Below are 22309 nucleotides of genomic sequence, written 5' to 3'. Positions count from 1 at the left end.
ACCCCCACTGAGGTCTCAGTGAGTGAGCTATACTGCCCCCCTCTTTCCTCTAACAGGCAACAGTGTCATTTACTGTGTATTTTATAAAATAGCAGAAACTCAGAGCATCCTGCTTTGGAGTGCTGCTCCATCTGAGGGCTTTGGGACTTAGTAAAACATTTGAAGAGAAGTGAAAAGCAAAGGAGAAAAGGAAAGATATACCCATTTGAATGCAGAGTTCCAAAGAATAGCAAGGAGAGATAAGAAAGCCTTCCTCAGTGATCAGAGCAAAGAAATAGAGGAAAACAAGAGAATGGGAAAGACTAGAGATCTCTTCAAGAAAATTAGAGATACCAAGGGAACATTTCATGCAAAGATGGGCTCAATAAAGGACAGAAATGGTGTGGACCTAACAGAGGCAGAAGATATTAAGAAGAGGTGGCAAGAATACACAGAAGAACTGTACAAAAAAGATCTTCATGACCCAGATAATCAAGATGGTGTGATCACTCAAACTCACCTAGAGCCAGACATCCTGGAATGCAAAGTCAAGTGGGCCTTAGAAAGCATCACTACGAACAAAGCTAGTGGAGGTGATAGAATTTCAGTTGAGCTATTTCAAATCCTGAAAGATGATGCTGTGAAAGTCCTGCACTCAATATGCCAGCAAATTTGGAAAACTCAGCAGTGGCCACAGGATGGGAAAATGTTAGTTTTCATGCCAATCCCAAAGAAAGGCAATGCCAAAGAATGCTCAAACTACCACACAATTGCACTCATCTCACACGCTAGTAAAGTAATGCTCAAAATTCTCCAAGCCAGGCTTCAGCAATACATGAACAGTGAACTTCCAGATGGTCAAGCTGGTTTTAGAAAAGGCAGAGGAACCAGAGATCAAATTGCCAACATCTGCTGGATCATGGAAAAAGCAAGAGAGTTTCAGAAAAACATCTATTTCTGTTTTATTGACTATGCCAAAGCCTTTGATTGTGTGGATCACAATAAACTGTGGAAAATTCTGAAAGAGATGGGAATACCAGACCACCTGCCCTGCCTCTTCAGAAACCTATATGCAGGTCAGGAAGCAACAGTTAGAACTGGACATGGAACAACTGACTGGTTCCAAATAGGAAAAGGAGTATGTCAAGGCTCTATATTGTCACCCTGCTTATTTAACTTATATGTAGAGTACATCATGAGAAATGCTGGGCTGGAGGAAGCACAAGCTAGAATCAAGATTGCTGGGAGAAATATCAATAACCTCAGATATGCAGATGATACCACTTTTACGGCAGAAAGTGAAGAAAAACTAAAGAGCCCTTGATGAAAGTGAAAGAGGAGAGTGAAAAAGTTGGCTTAAAGCTCAACATTCAGAAAACTAAGATCATGGCATCCAGTCCCACTACTTCATGGCAAATACATGGGGAAACTGGCTGACTTTATTTTCCTGGGCTCCCAAATCACTGCAGATGGTGATTGCAGCCGTGAAATTAAAAGACACTTACTCCTTGGAAGGAAAGTTATGACCAACCTAGACAGCGTATTAAAAAGCAGAGACATTACTTTGTCAACAAAGGTCTGTCTAGTCAAGGCTATGGTTTTTCCAGTAGTCATGTATGGATGTGAGAGTTGGACTATAAAGAAAGCTGAGTGCCGATGAATTGATGCTTTTGAACTGTGGTGCTGGAGAAGACTCTTGAGAGTCCCGTGGACTGCAAGGAGATCCAACCAGTGAATCCTAAAGGAAATCAGTCCTGGGTGTTCATTGGAAGGACTGATGTTGAAGCTGAAACTCCAATCCTTTGGCCACCTGATGGAAGAGCTGACTCATTTGAAAAGACCCTAATGCTGGGAAAGATTGAGGGCAGGAGGAGAAGGGGAAGACAGAGGATGAGATGGTTGGATGGCATCACAGACTCAATGGACATGGGTTTGGGTAGACTCTGGGAGTTGCGTGCTGTGGTTCATGGGGTTGCAAAGAGTCAGACATGACTGAGCAACTGAACTGAACTGAACTGAAAACATTTGATGTTCTAGTACCTCCTTGTCATGGTTTCACTAGCCACCAACTCTAACACAAAAATGTCATTTCCACAATCCTTTTGATTCCAGAAAATTATCTAGGTCACTAACTATGTCAGCTGTCGTAATGCAGCAACTAATTCCTCCCAAAACAGAAAACTCTTTTTCAGAATCGCCACTGGCAATAAAGCTGACCTAGACCATCCATCCTCTCTTAGCTAGAAATTCATCACTATATAGAAAATAATTTTGTTCTTCCCAAACCTTCAGCCACCAGTGGGTTTGTTTTCTCCTTCTGCATATTATGTTGAAGTTGCTGCTTGGAAAATAACCAATAATTATTTATTTATGTATTTATTTCTGAAACTGTGATAATCCAGTCAAACTGCCTTGGAAATTTCTGACAAGTTTGTTTGCTTGAAAGTCCATAAAGTTGATCCTTCAATATTTTGCTTTTGATGAATTTTTCTAAAAATTTTTGTTCAAAAAGAGATCTTTATAATTCCTCCAAATGGAGTCTCCTGTGCTTTTTTTTTCTGATTTTGTTAACAAAATCTTCAGCTTTTCTTCTTCATCTCTCTGATTCTTTGCTCTACATTGTTCTTTCTCTTTCAGTCTGGTTACACATGTACTACATGTCATTTTTGGAAAATCAGAAATTGTAAATGAGCACAAGAAGAGGAAGATGAGGAGAAAGAAGGGGGAAAAGGAGAGAAGAGAAAATGAGCCGTGTTTCAGTTCTTTAGTGTGTATGCCCTCTTCCCAACCATATAAATTGCACACATATTTTTAGGAAAATAAAGCTATACTATTTTAACAGCTTTATTGATGAATAATGTTTGACACATTGACATATAATAAATTGCATACTTTAAAAGTATACAATTAATGTGCTGACTGTGTATACACCTCTGAAGTCATCACCACAGTTAAGATAGTGAACGGATCCATCACCTACTACATTTTCTCATGCTCAATTGTAATCCCTCTACCCTGCCTCCTCTCCCACAGTTCCATTTTCAGGCAACAATAGATCTGCTTTTGTCATTATGTACTACTTTAAATTCTCTAGAATTTTGTGTAAATGGTATCATACATTATATATCCTTCTCTTCTGGCTTCTTCCACTCAGCATAATTATCTTGAGATTCACCCATGTTGTAGCAGAGTCAGTAGTTTATTCCTTTTCATTGCTGAGTAGAACTCTATTGTATGGATATACTGCAGTTTGTTTCTTCTTTTACTTCTTATGCTTATTTGGTTTGCTCCCTCTTCAGCCTCTCATAAATAAAGCTTCCATGAATATTGATTACAAGTCTTTGTAGGACATATGTTTTATTTCTCTGGGGTAAATGAATAGGAATGGGAATAACTAAATCATATGTCAGCTGAGTGTTTAATTTTTTAAGAAACTGCCAAATTGTTTCTAAGTACTTACGCCACTTTTCATTCCTACCAGCAGTATATGAGAGTTCTAGTTCCTCCATATTTTTTCTAACACTTGGTGTGCTCAGTTTAAAAAGCTTTAGCTATTTTAGTGTGTGTGTGTGTATGTATATATATATAATGGTGTCTCCCTGTTTTTAATTTGCATTTCCTAATGACTAAAGTTGTTGAGCGTTCTTTTGTGTGCTTATTTGCTATCACATACCTTCTTTGTAACTGTTGTTTAGTTGCTAAGTCGTGTCCGACTCTTTTGCAACCCCATAGACTGTAGACCGCCAGGCTCCTCTGTTCATGGAATTTTCCAGGCAAGAATACTGGAGTGGGTAGCCATTTCCTTTACCAGGGGATCTTCCCTATCCAGGGATCAAACTCAAGTTTCCTGCATTGGCAGGCAGATTGTTTACCACTGAGTCACCTTCTTCACTCATTTTAAAAAACTGGGTCATTTCCTTATTGCTGAATTTTGAGAGTTCTTATTCTGAAATGCAAGTCCTTTATCAGATATATGACTTGCAAATATTTTCTCCAAATCTATGGCTTTTCTTTTCCTTCTCTTAACAGTATCATTTGTAGAGCTAACTTTTTTCATTTTGATGAAGTCAATTTATTAAGTTTTTAATTCTTTGGTGTCATATATAAGAAACACCAGCAAAGAACAATTAGAAACTGACATTATTGTTTTTTTAAACCTATTTAAAACAGGATAGAATAATCTGATTAAAAACCTGAAAGATCTGTGCATTAAAAACTGAGAGAGATTTTAAAAAGACCTAAATAAACTGATACAAGAGTCACATTCTTGGGTCAGAAAACTCAATATCATTAAGGTGTTAATTCTCCTCAAATTTATCTAAAGATTCAAAGTAATCCCAGCCAAAATCCCAGCAGGCTTTTTAATAGGATTTGACAAGCTATTCGTGATGTTCATATGGAATGAAATGCAAAGGACCTAGAATAATCAAACTCTGCTAAGAACAAACGTGGAGAAGTAGCATCACCTGACTTCAAAATTTATCATAAAAATACAATAAGAAAGACAGCGTGCTATTGGTAAAAAGCAAATATAACAGAAGAGAGATTCCAATAATAGAGCAATGCAGATGTGGGCAAGATTTTTTACAAAGACATAAAGTAGAGGAAGGATAGTATTTTCAACAAATGATGCTGGAACAATTGAGTATCTATAAGAGAGAGGAAGAGAGAGAGAACTTTGATGCATATCTCAAACCATATAAAAATTAACTTAAACTGGGTGATAAAGATAAAGAAAAAATTTTAACTGTAAAATTTCTAGAAAAAAATATAGGAGAAAATCTTTACAACTTTGGGTTAGATAAAGGTTTCTTAAGCTAGAAGCTGAAATTATTGATCGAGACCTTTTTTCTTCTCCAATACAGGCGTTTAGTTCAATGAATTCCTCTGCCCTCACCCAGCCCTTGCCAAGTACTGCTTTAGCAGCATACTACAAATTCTGATATGCTGTATTTTTGTTTTCATTTAATCCAAAATATTTGATAATTTCCCTTTTGATTACTTCTTTGACCCATGGATTATTTAGACTTTATAGTAATATTTATAACACACAATGTGGTCATATTTATATGTTATGCTATGCTAAGTCACTTCAGTCATGTCCGACTCTGTGGGACCGCATAGACGGCAGCCCCCCAGGCTCCGCCGTCCCTGGGATTCTCCAGGAAAGAACACTGGAGTGGGTTGCCATTTCCTTCTCCAATGCAAGAAAATGAAAAGTGAAAGTGAAGTCACCCAGTCGTGTCCAACTCCTAGCGACCCCATGGACTGCAGCCCACCAGGCTCCCCCGCCCATGGGATTTTCCAGGCAAGAGTACTGGAGTGGGGTGCCATTGCCGCCCCCTATACACTTGAAAAGAATGTATATCCTGCCGCTCTTGGGTGGAATGCTTTCTAAATGTCAATTAGGTCAAGTTGGTAGGTAGTGTTGTTCAAATAGTCTATATCCTTACTTATTTCCTGTCTACTTATTCTATTGATTGTTGAAAGAAGGCAGTTGAAACATCTGACTCTTACCAAATTTGTCTATTTCTCCTTGAAGTCATTTCAATTTTCACTTCATGTATTATGCAGAAATGTGATCCAGGACATAAACATTTAGAATTGTTTGTCCTTTTAATGAATCCTTTATCATTATTAAATGTCTTTTTTATCCCTGGTAATATTTTTGTTCTGAAATCTACATTGTCTGACAGTAAATATAAGCATTTCAGCTTTCATTTGAATGCTGTTAATGTGGTATATTTTTTCATTTTTAAACTTTTAACTCATTTGTGTTTTTATATTTAAAATGCATTTCCTGTAGACAACATAGAGTCTTGCCTTTTAAATACATTCCAACAATCTCTGTCTTTTAATTGGGGGATTGAGACTATTTGCATTTAATGTGATTTTGATAGGATTAAGTTTAAATCTGTCATCTTGCTATTTTCTATTTGTCCTATATGTCCCTGTTTTCCTTTTCCTCTTCTTCAGCCTTCTTGTTGATTAATTAATATTTTTGTAATTACATCTTATCAACTTTGTTGGCTTATTAGCTATAACTTTTTGGTTCTTTACTTTGTTGTTCACTTCAGTGTTTACAATGAACTCATCACAGTCTGCCTTCAAATTATATTAAAGCACTTAACATACAGTATAAAAACCTTACAATCCTATGCTTCTGTTGCTTCCCTCCTGACCTTTGTGCTATTGTTGGTATACATTTCACTTTTACATGTCCTTTTACATTTTACTTGTTTACACCCCCCACACTATATTGTTGTGTTTTTGTTTAAACAGTCAACTATTTTTTAAAGTTCTTTTAAAGATATTTAACTATTTAGAAAAATACCTTCTGTGTTCTAGTTACCATATCTGGTGCTCTTCATTGCTTTGTCTAGAGCCACATTTCCATCTGGAATCATTTTCTCTTTGACAACAGGATTTTTTTTTTTTTAACATTCCTTATAGTGTGGTCTGCTAGTAATGAATTCTTTCAGCTTTTTTATGTCAGAAAATGCCTTTATTTTGTTTTCACTCTTGAAAGATCTTGTTGCATATAGGATACAAATGGGCAGTTTTTTTTCCTCACTACTTCAAAGATCCACTGTCTTTTTGCTTGCATTTCTTCTGCAGGAAATCGTCCGTCATCCCTATCTTTGCTCCTTTGTGTGTAACATCTCTCTCTCTTTTTCTGGCTTCCTTTAAGATTTTCTTTTTATCCTTGATTTCGAACAATATGATTATGATATGACTTGATGATGTTCTTGTTTCTTTGAGTGCTTGGGTTTGTTGGATTTCTTTCATTCCTGTGTATATAAATTTCATCAAAGCTGAAAGTTTTCTGAACAGTTTCTTCAAATATTTATATATATATATCTTTTTTTTTTTAATCCATCTCTCCCTCCTGTTTTAGAGCTTCCACTTACATATATATTGGTCTGCTCCAAGTTGTTCCACAGCTACCAATGCTCTGCTCATATTTTTTAAATTCCCCTTTCATTCTGTTTTAGTTTGATAATTTCTATTGCTGTGTCTTCAAGTTTACCATTCCTTTCTTACGTAATGTGTAATCTGTCAACAGTATGTTTAAAAAATATAACCTTAGACATTGTATATTTAATCCCCCGAAGATTAATTGGAGTCTTTTTTTTTCATATCTTCCTCATCTCCACTTAAATTTTTGAACATATGGGACACAATTGTAGCAGCTCTTTTAGAGTCCTTGTCTCCCAATTCTAACATCTGTGCCATCTCTGAATCAGTTTTGATTGATTTTTCTCCTCATTACAAGTTGTATTTTCTTTCTTCTTTTCATCCCTGGTAATTTTGACTAGGGCTTCCCTGGTGCTGCAGAGGGTAAAGCATCTGCCCACAATGCGGGAGACCCAGGTTTGATCCCTGGGTTGGGAAGATCCCCTGGAGAAGGAACTGGCAACCCACTCCAGTACTCTTGCCTTGAAAATATCATGGACGGAGAAGGCTGGTAGGCTATAGTCCATGGGGTCACAAAAAGTCAGACACAACTGAGCAATTTCACTTTCCCTGGTGGCTCAGATGGTAAAGAATCTGCCTGCAAAGCAGGAGACCTTGGTTTGAACCCTAGACTAGATGCCAGACTTTGTGAGTTTACCTGCTGTGTACATCTATAAACAATGTTGAATTTTGTAACATAGGTAGCATAGTTGAAATAGTTTGATTCTTTTAGGTCTTGCTTTGAAGGTCTACCATGCAGTACTAGGGGAGTGCTCTGTCTAGGGCTAATTATTGCCTATTACTGAAGCATTTTGTATACTCTACCCAAGGCTCTATGGATCATGAGATTTGTTTTTTAGTCTTTCTAGAAGAAACAGGTATTATTCCTGGCCTGGTTTGTATATCAGGCATGATTCTCTCTAATCCTTTTGAGTGGTTCTTTCCCTTTCTCTCAGTTTCTTCGTATGCATGCACCAATCAGCTGAATACTCAAGACTGATCTTCTGCATATTTCCAAAATTCTCTCTCTGTGCAATGCTCTGCTTTCAAGTGTTCTTTCCTGAAAACCCTAGCCATCTTAATGCCCTTGTACTACTCTCTCTTCCATCTCTGCAACTCATGGAATCCACTAGGTTTTTTTCTCTTGGCACTGTGATCTAGAAATTCTATCACAGTAAATTAAGATGGTAGTAGGGCTCAGCTCATAATGTACAGTATCTTGAAAATTGTTCATATATTTTGTCCATTTTTTGTTTTTTTCTGGCAGGAGAGTAAATCTGATTCTTGCTTAGTCCTTGGCCAGAACAGAATTTCCTACACACTATTTTTGAAATCTGACATTTTTACTCTAAAATATTTAAATAATTTATTTTGAAACCAATAAATAATACCTATAATGTTGTTTTAAGTGGCCACATAGTATTCCACCATTTGGACAGACCAGAACTTTCTAAACCAGTCTTATATTATTGAACATTTATATTTTCTCCAATTTTTCCTTCATTACATACAGTCTTAGTACAAATGTTTTGAAGCTAAAGATTTATAAACTTCTCTAATGGTAACAGAAATTCCTAGAAATGGATACTTTGGATCAAAGTTATACACATCTCTGATAAATTTGGTATATTTTGTCAAACTGCCCTCCAGAACGTTTGTATATTTTTGTTTATTTTAACTCATTTCTTTGCTCATTTGTTACTATATCTCATTTTTCTCCTCTTAGTCTTTTTCTTGATTTTTTTTTTGTCCACAGTATTTTTTAATAAAATCCTAGTTTATGTTTTCTCAGAAAAGGAAGGGAAAGCCATGTAGACTAAAAATACAACTTTATTCAGCCTGCTTTCATGACCTCCAGAAATGTAGCAAACTTGATTCCAGACCCTGTTGTCTCCAGCTGGTGTTGGCTGTCTGGTGTCTGCTCTCCCACAGTTCTCCTTTCCAAGATCAAGCTTTATGGCTCAGCTAAAGAAAACTGTCACCACTCTGGGAAAACAGCAGGGTAACATATACTTCTAGAGCGAGCCAGACACTGGAGCATGACAGAGACTGTTTGGTGCAGCAGAAGCAGGCTGGCTTGGAGGGATGGTTTGTTCTTTTCTCATAACTCTTTCCTGTCTCCTAAATGTGCTACGACTAACCTTCATGTTGTAACTCTGAGAGAGACTGAGAAACCTACAAGAGGTTCATGCCTCCCTCCCAGCTGGGGGAAGGACTGAATTCTTGGCAAAAAAAGAGGAGATCTAAGAGCCACCAAGGGAAGAAACGTGGCCTGAGAATGAAAGATTAATGATGGTGCCTCACTCACAGGCAGCTCCAAGTGAAACTGAATTTTGAAGTCCACAAGCAAATGACAACGTGGCAACACAAGGCTAATTGCTACTTTCTTTTTAAAAATCCCCCAAATATTCTGTACTTATGAGAGATTCTTTGTAAAATTTTAAATTGCTTTAGTGATTATCATGAAAAGATGGTGGGTCCTTGTTTTATTTACTTCTGTAACAACTGGTGGAAAAACATCTAATGTATTTTACTTATTTTTTTATTATTTTTTAAAATAAAATTTAAAAAAACCACTAGAGTATAGTTGGCTTACAGTATTGTATTAGTTTTAGGTGTAGAGCAAAGTGATTCATTTATACATATGCATATATAATTTCCTTATTCTTAATTACAAGACATGTACACCTTTTGGGAGGCAAGAAGTTCTGGAATAGTTAGTGCAGCGGAGTCACAGCATGGAGTAGGTTGGGAGATGAAAAAGGCCTTTGGAGTAAGACACATGTGTTCGTTCAGAGACAATTTATTCAAATATTAACGTTTTTCCTAGAAGGGCAACAGAAGACGTTGGTAGGTATGCTCTGTCTAATCAAAGACCTTCATCTCTGTTCCATCTGCCCAGACAGAATCTCCTAAAAGCTTAGTTCGTTCTGGGCACCAACCGTAAGTCAAACTTTGGAGTTCTTAGTGGAGGCCAAACCTCCCAGAAATCGGGGTTCTCTCAAGAAATGGTGGCCACAGTCATGGATATGTTGTAAAAGAGAAGCCACACAAGGGAGGAAAGGTGATGAGCATGATAAAACCAGTGGCCCTTCATATTAGAGGCTGTATATGGTCCCAAGTGGGCTTCCCTGGTGGCTCAGATGGTAAAGGATCTGCCTGCAGGGCAGGAGACCTGGGTTTGATCTCTTTGTTGGGAAGAACCCCTGGAGAAGGGAATGGCACCCTACTCCAGTATTCTTGTCTGGAGAATTCCATGGACAGAGGAGCCTGTTGCGCTGCTGTGGGGTAGCTACCATGCTGCCATGGGGTAGCAAAGAGTTGGACACAACTGAGCGACTAACACACACATGTGCTCATGCACACACACACACACAACCCCAAGCACCACAGGGTCTGTGGGCAACTGCTTAACAGAACCCAGATGGACTCTCAGTAAGGAGTCCAGTTTTTGACCATGTCCCATCATTAAGGAGCAGATAACATTGTACATGCGGTAAGATTAGAAAAGATTTTTGCAGAGAGGCATAAAAAATTAGCATTGAATGGAGGGAAAAGCTCATTTGAAGTAAGGTGTTCCTGGGTTTAACAAGACAAAAATTATGCTCAAGAGACCTGGCCTGTATGGGGCACCTGGAAGCACATTCCCACTTTCTCAGGAGAGAAAGGAGGAGAAGATGAGGGAGAAGAAGCAAGATGTGCTCTCACAGAAGAGCCCCAGATGGACATGGGATGACCGGGCTGCTGTGGGTCTGCCTTAGTGCCAGGACTTGTGGTCAAGCAGGTCTAAGCACCCATCTTCACCTACATAGACTTGGTCAGTGGCTGTGCCCACCCATTTACTACCATTGTGGAGTAGACAGCCGGACAGCCCCCATCACTAAATTGTGCCTGGTGGCTGAAGATGCTGGGCTTGCTCCTGAGATGGCCAAGCACACCTCCAGCTCTGTCAGGGTCCCGCCTGGCTCCAAGCTCCAGGAGGGAAATCTCATGGGTGCTGTTCATGGAGGACTCCTGGGAACGCCTTTGACTCAGTGACACAGAAACTCACCCTCCTGGTTTCTGTGAGTGGAAAAGTGTTTTTGTTTTTTTTTTAAACTACATCCATACTGAGACTCTAACATGGTTCATGAAAAAGCAAAAATTTTCCTGAAAGGAAGAAGAAATGAGAATAGTTCCAGAAGGAACCATTCTGACTCTCTGGAAAAATAAGCCCAATTAGGAACCTTTTTTCTCTACTATTAGCAGAGCTACTCTGAGGAAAAGACTGCACACCTTAATGGTGATAGAGTCAGAGTCAGGACAGGAGGATATCAGATCCTTATAAACAGTCCTGTGCATTCCCTTGCCTGGGTTTTGCCATGGCTGCATAGTGCCAAGGTAGCATGGATGGTTGAGGAAGAACAACATTGGATAGCTTTTTATGAACATTCTAAACTCTATTATAAAGAAAGAAACTCAGGCATGCCTGGGACATTCTGCCTTCCCAAATCACAGCTTTGTAGAGATGGAATTCCATCCTAAGCCTGGCAAACTCCAGCAGAACACTCTGCTGGGTGCCTCAGTAGTCCCCTGCATGCATGCATTCCAAGTTGCACAGTTGTGTCTGACTCTGTGCAACCTTATGGACTGTAGCCCACCAGGCTCCTCTGTCCATGGGGTTCTCCAGGCAAGAATACTGGAGTGGGTTGCCATGCCCTCCTGCAAGGGATCTTCCCATCCTAGGGATCAAACCCGAGGCTGTTATGTCTCTTGCATTGGCGGGTAGGATCACTAGCATCACCTAGGAAATCCCCTAGCATCCCAGCTACCCAGCCTCAAAGTCTCTAGTGTTTGACTCATGTTCCATCCTGTTCAATTCCACTTCTCCTTTCTCCAAAACCAGCAAAAGCTTCTCTCATTCATTGGGAGAGTGTCATTTCAGTTCAGTTCAGTCACTCAGTCGTACACCAGGCCTCCCTGTTCATCACCAACTCCCAGAGTCCACCCAAACCCATGTCCACCAGTCAGTGATGCCATCCAACCATCTTATCCTCTGTCATCACCTTCTCCTCCTGCCCTCAATCTTTCCCAGCATCAAGGTCTTTCCCAATGAGTCAGCTCTTTGCATCAGGTGGCCAAAGTACTGGAGTTTCAGCTTCAACATCAGTCCTTCCAATGAACACCCGGGACTGATCTCCTTTAGGATGGACTGGTTGGATCTCCTTGTAGTCCAAGGGACTCTCAAGAGTCTTCTCCAACACCACAGTTCAAAAGCATCAATTCTTCAGCGCTCAGCTTTCTTCACAGTCCGACTCTCACATCCATACATGACCACTGGAAAAACCATAACCTTGACTAGATGGATCTTTGTTGACAAAGTAATATCTCTGCTTTTTAATACACTGTCTAGGTTGGTCATAACTTTCCTTCCAATGAGTAAGCATCTTTTAATTTCATGGCTGCAATCACCATCTGTAGTGATTTTGGAGTCCAGAAAAATGAAGTCTGACACTGTTTCCACTGTTTCCCCATCTATTTCCCATGAAGTGGTGGGACCAGATGCCATGATCTTCGTTTTCTGAATGTTGAGCTTTAAGCCAACTTTTTCACTCTCCTCTTTCACCTTCATCAAGAGGCTTTTTAGTTCCTCTTCACTTTCTGCCATAAGGGTGGTGTCATCTGCATATCTGAGGTTATTGATATTTCTCCCGGCAATCTTGATTCCAGCTTGTGTCTCTTCCAGTCCAGCATTTCTCATGTTGTACTCTGCATATAAGTTAAATAAACAGGGTGACAATATACAGCCTTGACGAACTCCTTTTCCTATTTGGAACCAGTCTGTTTTCCATGTCCAGTTCTAACTGTTGCTTCCTGACCTGAATACAAATTTCTCAAGAGGCAGATCAGGTGGTCTGGTATTCCCATCTCTTTCAGAATTTTCCACAGTTTATTGTGATCCACACAGTCAAAGGCTTTGAAGCCAGAACTCTGATTCCTCTAAATTGGAGGTGTTCCAGAAATTCATGGGGACAAATGAATTGTCCAAATGATGGCAGATGAAGGGGGCACAAGTGATGTTTAATGAGAGTGAGGGACAGGATATCTGGCCCTATATGGTGAAAGATTGCTGCACAGCCTGCTTGACTCACAAATATCTCCCACTGGACATTCACACAAGAGAAAAATACATTCACAATTATCTGAGGATAGAACTTACCCTCTTTTTAAAAAAAAAACTCATTTATGAGTAAACATAAAGTCCTTTCCATAGTTTTAGTAATGTTCTATTTTTATATAATATTGTGTAAATCACGAGAAGTCTGCACTTTTAGAAAGTCACACCACCAGTTGCAAAACATAGCTCCTGGTATTGAATGGGCCCGTGCAACAACTCACCACTCTCTCCAGCTGTGCTTGTAGTTTTCACGCTCACCATGATGCCACATATAGTTGATAGCAGTGTTTGGAACTAAGCATCTGTATATTGAAATACATCTCAGGTTATCATATATTACTTGCCTTTTATTATGCTTTTGTATTAGACTTAGACGATTCATAGTCTTTAAAAAAATTCTGTGTCTAGGTAGGCTGAATGTCCTTTCAAGATAATAAAGGAGGAGAATTACATGAAATTCATCATGAGATGGGACATTGGCATTGATAAATTGATACAGTTGAGATGAACTGGCTTAGAAGTTCTGGAAGGGTTCTTTGGAAGCTCTCATCAGGGTTCTTTATGGCTATACATGTGCTTTATCAGCAAGAACAAGAGGGTTACATAACTTCATTAAGCCCTTTTCTTGGTTTTTCTGTCTCTCCTCTCTCCTCCCTCTTCCTGAATTTTGATTGCTATCCACTGTTTGGTGGTCTTCCCTGGTGGCTCAGAGGGAAAAGAATCTGCCTGCAAAGCAGGAGACCCGGGTGTGATCCCTGGATTGGGAAGTTCCCCTGGAGAAGGGAATGGCTACCCACTCCAGTATTTTTGCCTGGAAAATCCCATGGACAAAGGAGCCTGGAGGGCTACAGTCCATGGGGTCGCAAAGAGTCGGACACGACTGAGCGACTAACACACTATTGGGTACAGCTTTGGCTGTTCTGTCAATGATCTTGCTGGTTTCCTGCCTCAGGTGAGAAGCAATTTTCATGCCTTCCCAGTCTGTTTTCCACGCCCTTGTGCTGTGTTTCCAGTGTGAGTTCGAACAGTTGGAATGCAGCTGAGGGTACACAGTTGACTCATTTTGAAGAATGTGGAAAATCTATATATTTTACATTTGCAGCACCAGTGCCTCCTGCTTTCCTGTGGGCTGGTATAGATAATGGGACATTGGGGGACCCCCATATTTTGCCTTTTATTTGGAGCCTTTCAAACAAAACTGTTGCTTCTTTTTCATTTTAACCACCTCTCCAGTTTTAAATTTTATCTCTGATTTAAGCTAACATCCTACCTCATTTCTGCCTGTGATATGACTATTTTGTACAGTGCAAAAGAAGGGCCTGGTGAGATAAATAGGAATGTATATCTACAATTTCAGTTTTAAAGAAATTGCTGCTTTTCTTAGGTTAAAACTACTACCACAGTATTTACTCAGTTTTCCAATTATAATTCTGATCTTCATGGTGGAATTTTAACTTGCATAGCTGGAAAAGCAGTTCAACATCGTTTCTCTTCATTTATGTCCATGTTGTATTATTTCAACATAATCACACTATCGTTGAATGATTTATGTTTATAGTATGCCATTTATATTTGAAAATGTGCATATAGATATTGCAATAATTCTGACAACTGCATTTTACTCTATTTTCAGTGGCAGGAAAATGTAATATTCCACCACATTGAGTTACAAAAGCTACATAGTGTAAGCTTACTGGAACATTTATTCTGTGCCTAATCTGTGCACTGACAAAATTTTTCATTGTTGTTGGGAAATTAAGACTATAACAAGCCTTACATTGGTATATATGTAACAATCTTACATTTCCAGTGGTTAAAGCTGACATAATAAATAATTCATTTTTTCTGTCTTTGTTAGAGGAATGATTAAAAATGAATCAAGCAATTTACATTAGTATTTGAGTTCTGCTAATTGCATAGAACTGTATCTTTCAATGGAGGTATAATCTATGTTTTTATACTTCTTTTCAGAGACAGACTGCAATAGTAGAGGCAGCTCAAACTGTCTATGTGATATTCTAAGCATTTACTGTTTGGAGCAGATAAAGTCAATTATGCTGAGGGAGGATCCATTTGTGAACTGGAAAAACAGATCTGGGTCTAAAATTTTCTAGACTATCAGAAGATTTAGTAATAGCAAAAAAACCATTTCCAATGACTACAGAACTCTTCTGGTTATCATTGCTAAACAACAAATTACCCCATGGTTTCTACAGTCAGGAATTCAGGAAAGGCTGGGTCATGCAGTTCTCTCTTGCGGTTGCAGACAGTGGCTGGAGTCACTCACTTCCAGTGGGGTGCCCGGAACAGCTAGGCTCTCATTTCTCTCCCTTCTCTCATGGTCTTGGGCTTTTTCACGTGTTCTCTCCCTGAGGATTAGTTGGGCTTCCTCACAGCATGGTGGCCTTGGAGCAGTTGGACTGTTTGCATAGCAGTTCAGGATTCCAAAGTCAGTATTTGAGGAATGAGGCAGAAGCTGCCTGCTTCCTACAACCTAGCCTCAGAAACCACACAGTCACACCCACTTCATTCTATTGGTTATAACCAAATAAAAAACCTGCCCAGGTTCATGGAGAGGGGACATTCTTTCCATACTTCCATACTTCCAGAAGTATGGAAAGAAATGTCCATGATACACTGAAAGTGAGGATGTGGGGTGTGTGCTTGGTGTGCATGCTAACAACCCTGCTCTGCCTGGGAAGCCCTCCTCGTCTCGGGGAGCCACATCATTGCTTCTGCTGTGAGAGCCCAACTTAAATTTTGAATACATCCAGAAATAAAAGCAATCTTCTGAAGTAGAGGCCCTTAGGCAGTTTACTATTGCTAATTTAAGTGATCACACATTACATGATGTGGCACCATCTTTTAACAGGGCTGAAATATATTTTCAGTTATTTTTCTAGGGCTATAGATAAATTTCCCTGGTGGCTCAGACAGTGAAGAATCTGCCTGCAATGCAAGAGACCCAGGTTTGATCCCTGGGTCTGGAAGATCCTTTGGAGAAGGAAATGGCAACCCCCTCCAGTACTGTTTCCTGGAGAATTCCGTGGACACTGGAGCCTGGTGGGCTATAGTTCATGGGATTGCAAAGAGTCGGACATGACTGAGAGACTTTCACTTTTCAAATCAGTAAAAGTTCTGGTTTTGCCACAGACATTTCACATACCCCTCATCCTCTTCTTCCTTATCTTCTTTCACTGTGAGAAGTTTCTTTTTCCTCTATGAATATTGATAGCAATTTCATAGCAGTGGGTAGATGTAATTGTATGTTATGAATTAGAATTTACTTGTAAAAATATGTATTTTTAAAATTTAAGCATTATATGTTTAAACACAGTATCAGTACTCTGACACTTCACCTTATTCCTGCTTCATTCATTCACTCATCAAAAGTGTAAGTACATCTGTGCGCTAGCTCAGTTAGCTACCTGAGTTTTAACTTGGCTACCCAAGTTAAAAATGTTGGAGTTGTTCTGGTTATCATTTACTCATGTACTTTCTTCACACTCTAATAATTCTAAGAAGACTTAAAAATTAATATCTGTATTAATTTGGACTCTTTTAACTGCAAATGTCAGAATCTATTGACTTACACAACTTGAAAACTAGAATGGAACAACTGGGTCTAGGGATCCAAACGAAGCTGTTAGGTTTTCAGTTGTCTTCTCACTCCACCTGCCACAAAGAGTTCCCAGGTGCCATAGATGGTGGCCAACATCAGACGGTTTGTGCCTCCATTCCTCCCACTTCAAATTAAAACCTTGACTGGCTCTGTTTGTGTCCTATTCCTATCACCCTGGAGCCAATCCTGTTGCCATTAGAAGGAGGTTGGAATAATCTATCAAGTGAGGGAGTGTGGCTCCTGCTCAGAGAACTATAATATACCCACCCCAGTGCTGCTGAGGCCACTTCTACCTTTCTATGCCTGTTCCCACTGCTTTGATGTCTGGCTAGCTTTCTAGTTCTGGTGCTCTTACCTCCAGCATAATACAACCCATCAGCAGATTCATCTCTTTCAGTTCAGTTCAGTCGCCCAGTTGTGTCCAACTCTTTGCGACCCCATGGACTGCAGCATGCTAGGCCTCCCTGCTAAACTGCTACTGCTACTAAGTCACTTCAGTCATGTCCGACTCTGTGAGACCCCATAGACGGCAGGCAACCAGGCTTCCCCGTCCCTGGGATTCTCCAGGCAAGAACACTGGAGTGGGTTGCCATTTCCTTCTCCAATGCATGAAAGTGAAAAGGGAAAGTGAAGTTCAGTCATGTCCGACTCTTAGTGGCCTCATGGACTGCAGCCTACCAGGCTCCTCCACCCATGGGATTTTCCAGGCAAGAGTACTGGAGTGGGGTGCCATTGCCTTCTCCACCTGTATGCTGCTGCTGCTGCTGCTGCTAAGTCACTTTAGTCATGTCCGACTCTGTGAGACCCCCTAGATGGCAGCCCACCAGGCTCTCCTGTCCCTGGGATTCTCCAGGCAAGAACACTGGAGTGGGTTGCCATTTCCTTCTCCAATGCATGAAAGTGAAAAGTGAAAGTGAAGTCGCTCAGTCGTATCCGACTCTTCTCGGCCCCATGGACTGCAGCCTACCAGGCTCCTCCACCCATGGGATTTTCCAGGCAAGAGTACTGGAGTGGGTTGCCATTGCCTTCTCCACCACGTGTATGCTGCTGATGCCCAAATCCGTCTGCAGCCACACCTCTCTTCCCCTAAGCTCCCCCCTTTTTTAAAATTTTATTTTATTTTTAAATTTAAATTTTATTTTATTTTTAAACCCCAAGCCCTTTAATTCTGGTTTCCAGTCTTTCTCTGGGATCTCTGCAAAAGCCTCTGCATCAAATCTGGAGTTTACTCAAACTCATGTCCATTAAGTCGGTGATGCCATCCAACCATATCATCCTCTGTCATCCCCTTCTCCTCCTGCCTTCAATCTTTCCCTGCATCAGGGTCTTCTCAAATGAGTCAGTTCTTCACATCAGGTGGTCAAAGTATTGGAGTTTCAGCTTCAGCATCAGTCCTTTCAAAGAATATTCAGGACTGATTTCCTTTAGAATGGATTGGTTGGATCTCCTTGCTGTCCAAGGGAACTCAAGAGTCTTCTCCAACACCACAGTTCAAAAGTATCATCTCTTGGTGCTCAGCTTTCTTTGTAGTCCAACTCTCATATTCATACATGACTACTGGAAAAATCATAGCTTTGACTAGATGGACCTTTATTGGCAAAGTAATGCCTCAGCTTTTTAATATGCTGTCTAGTTTGGTCATTACCTTTCTTCCAGGGGCAAGCGTCTTTTAATTTCATGGCTGCAGTCACCATCTGCAGTGATTTTGGAGCTCCCCAAAATAGTCTGTCACTGTTTCCACTATTTCCCCATCTATTTGCCATGAAGTGATGGGACCAGATGCCATGATCTTAGTTTTCTGAATGTTGAATTTTAAGCCAACTTTTTCACTCTCCACTTTCACTTTCATCAAGAGGCTCTTTAGTTCTTCTTTGCTTTCTGCCATAGGGTGGTGTCATCTGCGTATCTGAGGTTATGGATATTTCTCCCGGCAATCTTGATTCCAGCTTGTGCTTCATCCAGCCCAGCATTTTGCATGATGTACTCTACATATAAGTTAAATATGCAGGGTGACAATATACAGCCTTGACGTACTCCTTTCCCAATTTGGAACCAATCTGTTGTTCCACGTCCAGTTCTAACCTTTGCTTCCTGACCTGCATACAGATTTCTCGGATTTAACAGGTCAAGTGGTCTGGTATTCCCATCTCTTTAAGACTTTTCCACAGTTCTTTGTGATCCATACAGTCAAAGATTTTGTCATAGTCAATAAAGCAGAAGTAGATGTTTTTCTGGAATTCTCTCGCTTTTTCAATAATCCATTGGATGTTGGCAATTTGATCTCTGGTTCCTCTGCCTTTTCTAAATCCAACTTGAACTTCTGGAAGTTCACAGTTCACATACTGTTGAATCCTGGATTGCAGAATTTGGGGCATTACTTTGCTAGTGTGTGAGATGAGTGCAATTGTGCAGTCATTTGAACATTCTTTGCAATTGCCTTCTTTTGGGATTGGAATGAAAACACCTTTTCCAGTCCTGTGGCCACTGCTGAGTTCTCTATATTTGCTGGCATATCGAATGCTGCACTTTCATAGCATCATCTTTCAGGATTTGAAATAGCTCAACTGGAATTCCATCACCTCCACTAGCTTTGTTCATAGTGATGCTTTCTAAGGCCCACTTGACTTTGCATTCCAGGATGTCTGGCTCTAGGTAAGTGATCACACCATCGTGATTATCTGGGCCGTGAAGATCTTTTTTGTACAGTTCTTCTGTGTATTCTTGCCACCTCTTCTTAATATCTTCTGCCTCTGTTAGGTCCACACCATTTCTGTCCTTTATTGAGCCCATCTTTGCATGAAATGTTCCCTTGGTATCTCTAATTTTCTTGAAGACATCTCTAGTCTTTCCTATTTTATTGTTTTCCTCTATTTCTTTGCATTAATCACCGAGGCAGGCTTTCTTATCTCTCCTTGCTATTCTTCGGAACTCTGCATTCAAATGGGTATATCTTTCCTTTTCTCCTTTGCCTTTCACTTCTCTTCTTTTCTCAGCTATTTGTAAGGCCTCCTCAGACAGCCATTTTGCTTTTTGCATTTCTTTTTCTTGGGGATGGTCTTCATCCCTTCCTCCTGTACAATGTCATGAACCTCCATCCATAGTTCATCAGGCACTCTGTCTATCAGATCTAATCCCTTGAATCTATTTCTCACTTCCACTGTACAATTGTACTGGATTTGATTTAGGTCATACCTGAATGGTCTAGTGGTTTTCCCTACGTTCTTCAATTTAAGTCTGAATTTGGCAATAAGGAGTTCATGATCTGAGCCACAGTCAACTCCTGGTCTTGTTTTTGCTGCCGGTATAGAGCTTCCCCATCTTTGGCTGCAAAGAATATAATCAATTGGATTTTGGTATTGACCACCTGGGTATGTCCATGTGTAGAGTCTTATCTTGTATTGTTGGAAGAGGGTGTTTGTTATGACCAGTGTGTTCTCTTGGCAAAACTCTATTAGTCTTTGCCCTGCTTCATTCCGTATTCCAAGGCCAAATTTGCCTGTTATTCCAGGTGTTTCTTGACTTCCTACTTTGGCATTCCAGTCCCCTGTAGTGAAGAGGACATCTTTTTTGGGTGTTAGTTCTGGATGGTCTTGTAGGTCTTCATAGAACCATTCAACTTCAGCTTCTTCAGCATTACTAGTTGGAGCATAGACTTGGATTACTCTGATATTGAATGGTTTGCCTTAGAAACAAACAGATCATTCTGTCATTTTTGAGATTGCATCCAAGTACTGCATTTTGGACTCTTGTTGACTATGATGGCTACTCTATTTCTTCTAAGGGATTCCTGCCCACAGTAGTAGATATAATGGTCATCTGAGTTAAATTCACCCATTCCAGTTCATTTTAGTTTGCTGATTCCTAAAATGTTGGTGTTCACTCTTGCCATCTCCTGTTTGACCACTTTCAATTTGCCTTGATTCATGGACCTAACATTCCAGGTTCCTATACAATATTGCCCTTTATAGCATCGGACTTTACTACCATTGCCAATCATATCCACATCTGGGTGGTGTTTTTGCTTTGGCTCTGTCCCTTCATTCTTTCTGGAGTTATTTCTCCACTGCTCTCCAGTAGCATATTGGGCATCTACCGACCTGGGGAATTCATCTTTCAGTGTCCTGTTTTTTTGCCTTTTCATACTCTTCATGGGGTTCTCAAGGCAAGAATACTGAAGTGGTTTGCCATTCCCTTCCCTAGCAGACCACATTTAGTCGTCTCCTTAGAACTGCTCTTTATCACACCACTCCTCTGGAGTGACATTCTAGGATCTCAACACACTGCCCATACCTGTTCACCTGCCCAAGCTCCTCTCTCACTTCTTCCTTCACAAAAATCTCTACTCTGTTTCATGGGTCTACTTTCCTCCACACAAAACCACAGCATTCCAGCCCCCATGCACTTGTTCCCATTGTTTCCCTTACATATACGGCCCAGTTTGCCTCCATTTCTGATTCCTGCTAGTCATTCGGAGACCCTCCCAAGCCCTGCTTCCCAGGAAGCTTCACTGACCATCTCATGCCAGCATGGCCATTCAGATTTCTACCCTTTCTTTAACCAGTTTTACCATAAATCCAATAATTCCATAGACATTTTTTATAGGACCCATGTCTATCTCTGTTATCATCTTGTTCATTCTTTTTTAAAAAATTAATTTATTAATTTTAATTGGAGTCTAATTACTTTACCATGTTGTGGTGGTTTTTGCCATACATCAACATGAATCAATCACGGGTATACATGTGTCCCCTCATCCTGAACCCCCCCCCCACTTCCCTCCCCACCCCATCCCTCTGGGTTGTCCCAGAGCACCGGCTTTGAGTGCCCTGCTTTATGCCTCAAACTTGCACTGGTCATCTGTCTTACATATGGTAATATACACATTTCAGTGCTATTCTGTCAAATCATCCCACCCTCGCCTTCTCCCACATAGTTCAAAAGTCTGTTCTTTACACCTGTGTCTCTTTTTCTGTCTCGCATATAGGATTGTGGTTACCATCCTTTTTTGTGTGTGTATTACTTTTACTACTTTTCTAATACATAAAATACTTAAATAATATAATACATAAAATATTACGTTTATAATGCATAAAATACTTTTTTGATACAAAAGAGTCCATGAACATGGCAGGAAAGGCACACGGTATCAAGACCTAAGTGTTATACGGACTCTAAACAGAGCCAGCTCACGCCAGAGTCCATGATGGATTCAGTCAGAATGTGAATGGATTCATGACGGCCTCAAACTTGGTGTCCCTGCAAGTGCTCCGGCAGGCTCTCTGCGGAAACAAGATCTGGACTGTACAGACAGCTCCAGCCCAGGGCAAGCCCAAGATAGAGAACGAAATAGACTTTGGATTGGGAGGAGGGTAGCTCAGACAATTTTACCGTAATTTCTTTTCAAAATGTGAAACAATAAAAGGTCAGGAAGGACATTTAACAAATGAAAGAGAATACATTGTTAACAATTCTTCATTTAAGTTAGCAAACTTGGCTAAGGGATGCTTTGATGGATTTAAGTGCTCCTTTGGAACATTTTCTTCTGCTATAATAATCCATTCCATTGTGTTATAGAGTAATTATAATCACCACTC

Source organism: Bos mutus, chromosome 2, assembly GCF_027580195.1.
Source record: "Bos mutus isolate GX-2022 chromosome 2, NWIPB_WYAK_1.1, whole genome shotgun sequence".
NCBI classification, from domain to species: Eukaryota; Metazoa; Chordata; class Mammalia; order Artiodactyla; family Bovidae; genus Bos; species Bos mutus.
The sequence above is the reverse complement of the archived record's forward strand: the minus strand, read 5'-3'. Positions refer to the sequence as shown.